This window comes from Rhagoletis pomonella, unplaced genomic scaffold (assembly GCF_013731165.1).
Source record: "Rhagoletis pomonella isolate Grant_MI unplaced genomic scaffold, Rhpom_1.0 Rhpom_scaffold_00004, whole genome shotgun sequence".
NCBI classification, from domain to species: domain Eukaryota; kingdom Metazoa; phylum Arthropoda; class Insecta; order Diptera; family Tephritidae; genus Rhagoletis; species Rhagoletis pomonella.
In genome coordinates this window covers 8,879,062-8,886,336 of record NW_023458558.1, presented here as the reverse complement: position 1 = coordinate 8,886,336, position 7,275 = coordinate 8,879,062, and the positions used below count along the sequence as shown (strand labels likewise).

General features: G+C 33.0%; 1 protein-coding gene across 1 annotated transcript in view; it reads right to left on the bottom strand.

Moving 5' to 3' along the window:
* The window catches only part of LOC118737951, a 43,957-nt gene that overhangs the window by 31,310 nt on the left and 5,372 nt on the right, over nt 1–7,275 (bottom strand). The gene's annotated exons all lie outside the window — the stretch shown is intronic.

Below are 7,275 nucleotides of genomic sequence, written 5' to 3'. Positions count from 1 at the left end.
GAGAGAAGAAAAAGTTCAGAACTACGGGTAGAACGATGAATCCGCTTTTAGGCTGAAAAGCAAGAGAATGTGGACGAGTTTATTGTATTCGAATACATAGAGACAACAGTCAAATTATTTGATTTTGCAGTTCAACGGTCTTGTCTTCTTTTTCTATTAAAAAATATTGTATAAAAGCATGAATGCATTGACACTGAAATAATTTTGCATTCTTTTAATTTAATTACTTGTTCATCAAATGCTACCTATCATCTGCATTTCGACCGTAGCCAATTGCATTACTAATTATATACTTAAATGATGGTCAAAACTGCTATTGTGCAGTTGAAATGGCATTAAATGCATAAGCAATTAAATAAGAATAATACGTTCGAACATCTGCTTAATTTAAGCCCAGCGAGCGACTATACCTTACCGGACTCCCGCCAAACTGGTATCAAATGGGTTTGAAGTAGAGATGGGCACGGGACTTAACATTCAATCCCGATCCCACCGATCCCGATATTAAATTCTTAATTCCCGAATCCGCCCATCTCGACGTGTTTTAGAATTGTACCGCGGGTCCCGAAATTCAAATGTCTTTCAAATTAATATTAAATAATAAAAAAGTTATGGAGGATCTGGCACCTTCCGATTATTTTGTTTTGCTTCGTCTCAATAAAATATGTCTGTACATATTTGCGGAGTTTACGAGTTTTATCGGGAGTGTCGGGAAAGCAGTTTTGTCCTTTTTACAAACTTTCCTAATCCCGGCCATTTTGAAATCAGTACCGTGGGTACCGCGCCCATCTCTAGTTTGAAATATAACAGCTCAACAGTGACGCCACGCGCTTAGTAACTGCATATGGAAACTTAACGGTACAAATATGCAAGCGTCTAGTCTAGGCCGCCTGGCAACTAGTATAAAATAAATAACTCAATTGCGTTAGACAATGACATCAGCAATTAAAAGTTGTAGTTTTAATCCAAACGCTGATTGGCAGCGTCCAATAATGAAACGGCCGCAAGACGAAGCTACATAGAATTGTTGCAATCATTGCAGCACTTCAGGGCCGGCAATTGTTGTTACATAGTCACATATGTATGTATGTATGTATGTACATATGTATGCAAGTTTGGGTTTATAGTAAGATCCATATATATATACACATAAGATCCATATATACACACATACCATGTTCATAACCGAAAATCTGGGCGTAAGCATGTTTGTACGAATGTGCAATTTTAAAAATTTATGTTTATTACTTAGCAAGAAAAAAGTTCCACACGCAAATTCTTGTTCTGGTGGAGCAACTTTGCTTTTAAAGTATCATTAGAACATTTGAAGAAATTCTTATTTAGATGACCCGTTTGCTGTCGCATATGTATGTAAATGTGTATGTATTAGAGACATACGCCGACGAGCCGCGCCGTAGCCGTCACCGTTCTTTGTATTTTTTTACTCGCCGCCGCCCAGTCATGGAAACATCGGCGCGGCGGCGGCGGCGGCGCGTTCGGCAAAATATTCATGATATACAGTGGCCGAAAAAATTATAGCCGCACCACAAGTTTTAACATTTTATTTAGTTGTTTGTTATTAGCGTAAATCCATGTTTCAAACTTTTTGTAATATTAAAAAAAAAAATTTACAAATTTCGTAAAAATTTTCAGCTTTTTAATTAGATTTCTTAGAAAGGTTTGGAGTATGTAGTTTTGTAACCCATTGAATTCTAGTAGAACAAAGTGCAAGTTGCAAGTACGGCTGTAATTTTTTCGATCACTGTACAAACACTGGAATATATCGTACAATTACGTCCAAAAATTTTTGGGAGGGGTACATCATATTTTAATGGCGGTAGGTTAATATGTATTGTTAAGCATTTTAGAGTTATTAACAGAAAACCTTTATGAGGTATAGTTTTTTTGTACGAGCAATTGCAAACGCAATAAATCGCCAGTTTTCAGTTTTCATACACTAGTAAAATACATTATTTAACTAAACTATTCAAAAAGCACAAATCTTTTACAACGATAAGTGGGTTATCTTGTTATTAAAAAGTAAAAAAATGTACCCGAACTGAAACGATAAAATGGAAAATCGTGTACTGCGTTGTCCCTCTATTTATGGGCCATTCAATACAATATTTACACCTCAACATTTTTTTGGTGTGAAATATTTTTTTTTTTTACATTCTTTATCGAAAGAAATTCTGAAATTTTGAATTCACAAAGAAGTATCTTTTTTAATAAATTGTTTGTCATAGAGAAACAATTAAGAATGTGAGTTAGATTTAAATAAATAATGTTTTGCATTAAAAAATATAACTATTTAAAATATTTTTATTTTTTATTTTATTATACACTGATTTGACTTTTTTTTTGCAATCTAAATATGTAGTTGTCAAACTCTATGTTGTACAGTATACAAATTTGAAAATGGAAAAACCAAAATTGTAGAAGTGACGAGTTGTTTTCATGCCTGCGTACATAAAGTTTCAGCGCATGCATTGACAGGGCTACCTTATGTACGCAAGCATGAAAAAAAATCGTAACTATACGGTTTTGGTTTTTCCATTTTTAAATTTTTACTGTGTTCTCCATAAAGTTTGACCACTATTAAGATTTCAAAAAAAAAAAGAAAATATTAATAAATTAAACATTGCATACTAAACATTGAATAATTAATAAAAGAAAACTAAAAAAAATATAAAAAATTGCATTCTAATAAAAAGCCGACGTAATTACACTCACTTTGATTGTTTAAATGATTTTCTCCGAAATATAGTATATTAACTGCAAAATATTTTAAAAACATAATTCTTTGTGAGTTCGAAATTTCCGAAATTTTTCTCGATATTTTCGAATATAATGACGAAATAAAAAAATAGGTGTCTTCTTTTTTTCTTTAAAGAAAGTAAAAAAATATTTCACACCTTGGAAACACGTAAATGCCTCGTAACCGAGTAACCGATTTCTCATAAAAAATTAAGTATATAAGTTTACGAACTTTTGATTGTAATGTTAACCTTATGGGGAAATAAATATATTTTCGTCTATAATTTTTCAAATAGCCTAGCTGGCGAATATGGAACACATGGAATAGTAGTTGCAGAATACAATCGCATATATAACTAAATTCCTTCTTAAGTCGACTTAGGCGGTTATTGCTTATGACCACGGATATTTGGTAGCAGTGCTGTCATTTGCTAATTTTCGAGTGAAGTGTTTCGGAGTGGTTTGGGAGGAAAAGTGAAGTGTTTATCGTAGTGACTATTTTAAAACACAATTATGGCCGTGGGGTTATTCGATTTAATGTCTTATTAGCTGATTGGTTAATCGACTATTTTTTTATATTAAAGTACTTCAATAAACAAGCATATGCACCGATTCCAAATATCTATTAGGCGTCTTTTTAATAATATTTTTCGTAAAGTTGCGTTACAATTTAACATTAATTGGTTTCCTACGTTCTTTGGTATGTGGCTAATGGCCAGATGCGCTGGCGCTATTTGAGGCGCTGATGACGCCGCCTTCGCAATATCTATCGGCGTAAACCTCTAGTATGTATGTATGTATGTATGTATGTATATGTTAGGAATATTAATCCCGGGATGCGGGTTCCCGGCCGTTTTGAGGTCCCGGCAATCCCGGGATTCTTGGCAAATAACCAAAACCCAGAGATTTTCGGGATTTGTAATTTGCACTGCTGGCAATAATATGTGCACTTAATTATTGCTTTTTTTATAAATGTCTAGCTCCTAATACATATAACACCGCGCGATAGTAAATTTTAAACACAAATATCAATATATTCGCGAAACCATGGGCCAAATATAGTACAATTACGTTGTTAGTTTTTCACTCCGATGCACTGTTGCCAACTTGAACGCGAATATTTTTTAGTTTGGTGCTTGTTTGCTTTTTTTGGAAATCAAATTTCGCTATGTTCCAGGTGTCCAGCAGTCAGAAAGAAAAGTTCTTTATGTTCCTTTAGTTCACGAGATCATAAGATACTGCAGTGTAGATTTCAACTACCAAATAGTTCATGAAACTTCATTTTTTGGTTTTGCTTTCGTTTGACAAGGAATTGTAGAAAAAATTATGCAAAACGAAGGAAAATGTAATATATAAACAGTCAAGAAAAACGTTATAAATTTTTCTTGAATCTAAGCGAAGCAGCAACGCTGGACTCAGATGCAAATTAGAAAGCAAGAACAAGAATGTTATCGTCACTTGTACGAAAATATTTGAATTTATGGAAAACAGAAAAAGGTCGACCGTCGAGCAAGAAACATTGATTTTTATTAATTTGAATCAGCATCGCTACAAAAAAATGTTTATGCATGTAAAGTCGATTAAATACTCTGATAAAAATTTGGTGCTTTTTTCGAGAAAAAGCGATTTTTCTTGGGTTTTAGTGCTTTTCCAAATTCAAAACTTGGCAACACTGCTTCGACGTCAGTAATTCAAAAATGGTTTAAAAAATTCAGAAAAGTGAGAAACGTGTGCTTATGGAAGAAGTATTGGTATCAAATTAAAGAGGAAATCCTGCAGAATTTAAATATATTCAAGTTTTTGTGCAGAAGGACTGGTAAGTATTGAAAATTTCCTTTTAAAATTTTATCCTTGACATATCGCAATATTTTTTTTTTTAAATTATATGTTGAGGACTCTTATAAACTCGATAACATCCTCGAATTTCATCCTTCTATCATTATCAGCTTAAAAGCCCCTTTAAATAAAAAATAGATTATCTATTTTATGGTAGGAGAGCTTCTCAATTAATATAGGAGCAATTTTTTCGATTTAGGTTATTGAAAAGTAATGAATATCTAAATCCCGGGATCCCAGGATTGTGATAACGACAACCCGAAATTTCCGGGATCGGAAAAGGCTGAAAAATTAACTTCCCTAGTATATTCATGTTTGATTACTATGCATTTAATATATACATTTTTTTTTAATTTCTACGCTGTTACTCAGCCCTCCAGGTTTAGACATATGTACATATACATACATACATTTATACGAGTACAAACATACCATGTGCTAATTTATGCCAAGAAGAAATTGTCGGCCGCATAAAACTGTGTGGTTGACATAGCGACACACAAGCATACTTGACACTACTGTGCTACTTATTGTTTTCGACAGAACCGAAGAACGCTACAATTTAAGAAGTCTTGCACAAGTTTTGTTTTTAATTTCAAGTTACCTATTCTAGATTTTTATTACTTATATCTAGCCATTTGCATAGAATAGCTCCTCTATTCATTATCCTCATGAATGTGTGTGTGTGTGTGTGTGTGTGTGTGTGCATTAGGGTGGTCCAAAAATGCATGAACAAAAATGAAGTCACCGTTATCGTTAATATTAACGATTTTTTATTGGTGTCCCCATTGCATTTTTTGGGGTTTTGGGGATTTTGGGTGGACGTATAAATTGTAGTTACTATGAAAAAATGGTTAAATAAATAATCGGGTATTATTATTGGAAGTCTCCTGAAGAGAACCAGAATTTTTCGATCGAAAAATATTGATGTTGAAGAATTCCATACCATTTCTACGAAAAGTTGTTTCTTCCCATATAATATACATAGAAAACTTTGAGTGCTTTGAGCGACCTCTAAATATTTTTTGATTTTTAAATAAAAAATTGGGATATACTTTTTCGACGTAGAACAATCATAGGGGGTGAGAACATTAAAATTCCGATTTTACTCTTTTTGGACCACCCTAGTGTGCATTTAAATGTCCAAGTAGTGTGTTTTTGAGTACATAAATACATGCATATTAATGAATGGCCTTGAAACTTATGGAATTATCAGCTATTTTAGTTGGGACAAGTCTGTTGACGTGACAACGTTTTAAGGCTTTCTCAATGGATCAACCGATAGATACTAATAAATCAGCATCTTGAGTCATTAGCGGCAAAGTGTTTGGTAATAAATCTTCAAAAATAAAACCATTAGCATATTTTATTTGCCCGTTACGTCCATACTGGTTATTGATCCCGATGTTTTTCTTTTATTTATAATTTACTTAAATATATTTGCTTTTTTTTTGTTTTGTATTGGTTCCTAAATTTTCAGCAAAACAATTGCTTAATTAAATATCTTTTTGTTGCGAAATAACACATTGAGATCAATCAGGCTTCATTTTAAGTCGTTAAATAAATCACTAAACATAAAAGTTTACTCACAAAATTCGCATAAATTATGGAAACAAGTTCAAAAAAAGCGTTGTAAAATGACTGTAATTGTTTGCATTAGAAATATTTTATATATTTTCCCAAAATTTTTGCATCAAGTTTGGTCAACCAGAGGCCAGTTAAAATCAACCCGGTTCACCTCATTTTACAGGTAATTTGCTTAGATTTTGTGAATACCCTAACAAAATAACATTTTGTTTGAAACAATTTTGCATTTATACAGCATTCTAGGTGAATATGTAAATCTAATACATACATCCATTATAATAATATATTGGCGCTTACACATTTGTTGGTGTTTTGGCCGAGTTTCTCCTCCGATTTGTGGCGTGCGCTTTGATGTTGTCACACAAAGGGGGTTGGGACCTACAGTTTTACGCCGACTCCGAACGGAGATTGTATTTTTATGAGAAGCTGTTTTTCATACATCCATGGCCGACCCAAAAATGCCCTTTAAACTCCTGTAGAAACTTTCTGCAGAACACTCCATCAACTGGTCAATATTGCTGGGAAGCAAAATTAAAAAATGTATGAAAATAAGATATCGACTTTCGACTTTCGACAACCGGGCGATATTAGCTGAATATTCTGAGTTTATTTTATCATTATTTAGTTTTTTAAAAAATTTCAAAATAGACTCTTCAATTGGGAGGAAAGTTGCGATTAAAATCATGACAAAACTATAATCAAGGGTGTAATAAAGGCTCAAATCAGTATCAAAGTACAGAGTCCGGACATTGGGCGTTAATAACGTCAGAGCTACGGAAAAAAATTAAAAAAAGAAAATCTTATTGAAAAAAAAATTCACATGAAAAATTAACCAAAAATACAATTTTTGTAAATCTACGAGAAACGCTGCACCCGCTGGTGGTAGCACAGGATAAAAAGACCAGTTAGAGAAGGACCTGGAATATGTTGGCATTTCTACATTATCTAGTACGATAAAGAAATTGAAATGTATATTCTGGTTTTGTCTATCTGAAAGAATTCTATGAAAATTATTTATGTTTGAAATGCAACCGTTGACACCAGCTGGCAGGGAAGCTTGCAAATTCCTGCAAATTTGTGTTCGTGCAGAAATTT